At 47.9% G+C, this 2925-nt stretch overlaps 1 pseudogene; it reads right to left on the minus strand.

Annotated features, from left to right (window-relative positions):
* Positions 1-530: 530 nt before the first annotated feature.
* Positions 531-2643, minus strand: LOC147526845 (endogenous retrovirus group K member 10 Gag polyprotein-like; annotated as a pseudogene).
* Positions 2644-2925: the final 282 nt, after the last annotated feature.

Here is a 2925-nt window from a genome sequence, read left to right on the forward strand (position 1 = left end):
TAATAAGGACAGGCTTGGCGGCCATAAAACTGTTAGCAACTCCCCCAAGACCCACTACTCCCGCATTATTTGACACTAGAGGCCAGGTGGAAGGCCAATCACGCTGTGCAATGATAGTAACATCAGCTCCTGTGTCCAACAAACCCGTTAGTTTTGTCTGCGATGGGGTTGCGTGATCCATTGTAAGTGTGCACGTCATTTGTGGTCTCTTGTCGGTGACAGTCTGGGACCAAAAAACAGATGGTTTCCCCGTAGATCCAAATCCGTTGTTGCCACGAACAGTTTGCTCTGTTTTAGGAACACAACTCACAAAGGGCACAAGTTGAGCAATTCGAGTCCCTTTAACAATAGTTACTGGTGGTGTCGCAGTAGATACCATAGCACAGATCTGTCCTGTATAATCAGCATCAATCACTCCTACATGCACTATCAACCCTTGCAAGGTGCCACTTGATCGTCCTATTAACAAAGCACTAAGTCCTTTACCGATTGGTCCCCATGCATCCAAAGGCACTTTGTGAATTTGACAATTATTTATTGTTACTGTGTCGGTGATGGATACATCCATCCCGGCAGCTCCGACTGTCTTTCCTGATAATTTGTCGCATAAGTTTGTGGATTGGTCTGTGGATGCTGCATTGCTCCCACAAAAGGGTTGCCAGGACTGTAGGGCATTTGTGTCTGCGCGCGCCCCCTCGCGCTCTTTTTGCCGTTTCCCGGAATTGGCTGACCGGTAGCATAAAACTTTGATCGACATTGTTTAGCAAAATGACCTATTTTTCCACATTTATGGCAAGTAACTGGCACTGAGCCATTAACTTTTTCGGCATTTATTGTCAGCCTTTGGCCTTTCAGTCCTGGGCACTCTGATTTTATATGTCCCAGGTTTCCACATCTATAACACTTCTGCTCCTTAACACGCAAGGCAGCTAGGGCGGTGGCCAGTGCAGTCATTTTATGCTCCACAGACCCGACTTTAGCACACGCAGTAACCATTTCCTCTAAGGAGGGGTCCCCCGGCAATGTCTCGATAACTCTCTGACAGTCAGGGTTGGCGTTATCTCTCGCCAACTGCTTTGTTAACAGGGCTCGCAAACTGTTGTCAAATACTTGTTTTTCTATAGCCCCTTGCAATTTTTCCACAAATTGTAAGAAAGGTTCCCTGACCCCTTGTTTAATTGTTGAATACCTTGCCTTAGGCTCTGCCATTTCTGCCGTGCGCATCAAAGCTTGCATCCCTATTTGCTTAATTTGCACGAGAATTTGGGGATGCCACTGTGCTTGAATTGCCGGATTACTAAATATCTGACCCGTTCCCATCAACACATCAGTACCTACAGCGTGACAAGGGTCACCTTGGGGCAATTGCATATTTTGCAATGCCTGATGATCAGCCTGTTGTCTCCAAACATTCATAAAAACCGAGTGCTGTACTGGCTGAAACATAATTTGAGCCAAATGTTGGAAATCATACGGCACCAATACCTCTAAACTCAATAATCGCAACAATTGTGTCACTGCTGGGGAATTCGGTCCATACTGAGCTACCGCCCTCTGCATATCCTGTATAACTTTCCATGACCACCCCACATGTTGATTGGGCTGATTAGAGCCCGGGAGGGCTAGCTCCACAGGGAATGCACTAGGCCCTCCCCCCACTTCCATCACAGACAGATCTTTATTGACCGGTGTCCCCAGTGTTTCAGTCAAGTCCCAGTCCCCGACCTCCATTGCCTTTTTCCTAACCGCGTCCCAAAATTGTACTGCATTACGCGGCTGAACCGTCACTGTAGCAGGTGGCAACACCCACGACTGTGGTAAGGGAGGCCGATACGGTAGACCCCCCTGTTTTCCCACCCCCTTTGCAGAAACAGAGGGCATGTCAGCAAAATCTGTTACGGAATCCTCCTCCTCGTCACTCTCCGGTAAAGGGGGATATACCTGATCCTGTATTTGTTCGTCCTCTGTCGCCTTAATATCAGAGGAATTCAGTGGAGAAGAAGGGAGAGAGCATGTTTCGATATGAGGTTTTGCGTACTTTTCTTTTGCCTCTTGCAACTGCTGCCAAGGCAACTTATAGGGAGTAAATTTTTCCGCCGCTTTTAGCTGTGCTGCAGGAGATACATACATTCCTGAGGATTTTTCCGCCGCTTTTAGCTGTTCTGCGGGGGATACGTACGCTCCCAGGGAGTCCGGCTCCACTAAATGAGCAGATTTCAGCAACCTTTTTCTCGGCTTAGGCACAGGCGGTAACCTCCCAGCTGAGCTGTCATTCGCTTTAGAAGTCTCTCCCACAACCTCACTTACTGCAGGAGAGGTTATCGGAACAGAGTCCGTCTTATCCTCTGCTTTATCACGCTCAGACTTTAAGTCTTTCAAGGCCTCTAAAAACGATCGCCACGTTGTCAATAAGTCCACAGCTTCTTTTTGCCCACTGGTAGCAGCATCAAATAATTTCTTCCCCAGGGCTTGCCAAACAGGCACACTGAATGCTGTGGCAGAGTTCGCTTCAAGCCCTTGTCGCTGCGCCCACAACAACATTTTTTGGATGTTATTATTAGATACTTTCAGTCCTTTTCTTTTCAATATTAACGTCCACAAAGAATGGACGTCTTCCTCCTCCTTTGTGAGGCTATTTCCCATTATCCCGTTCCCAGCGGCTCACCTGTCCCAGGTGTCAAAGTCTAAGTCGATCCGGATCAATTCGCAGCTTCCCCGCTGCTCTCAAGCTACGCTGGGCTCCGTCTCCACCGCACTTCGCCCTGCGGTCCAAAAGTTCGCGTCCTGGTGAATCACGTCGGGGTCACCAGATGTTGCTGTATGTCGCTGTTGAGACGGACACGACATACACAGGTTCAAGCAGTGTTGATTTATTATATAATTAATTAATCCCCCCTTGCAAGTTCCAGCACACCTTTATACTAA

Source organism: Tauraco erythrolophus, chromosome 27 (genome assembly GCF_009769465.1).
Source record: "Tauraco erythrolophus isolate bTauEry1 chromosome 27, bTauEry1.pri, whole genome shotgun sequence".
Classification (NCBI taxonomy): Eukaryota; Metazoa; Chordata; class Aves; order Musophagiformes; family Musophagidae; genus Tauraco; species Tauraco erythrolophus.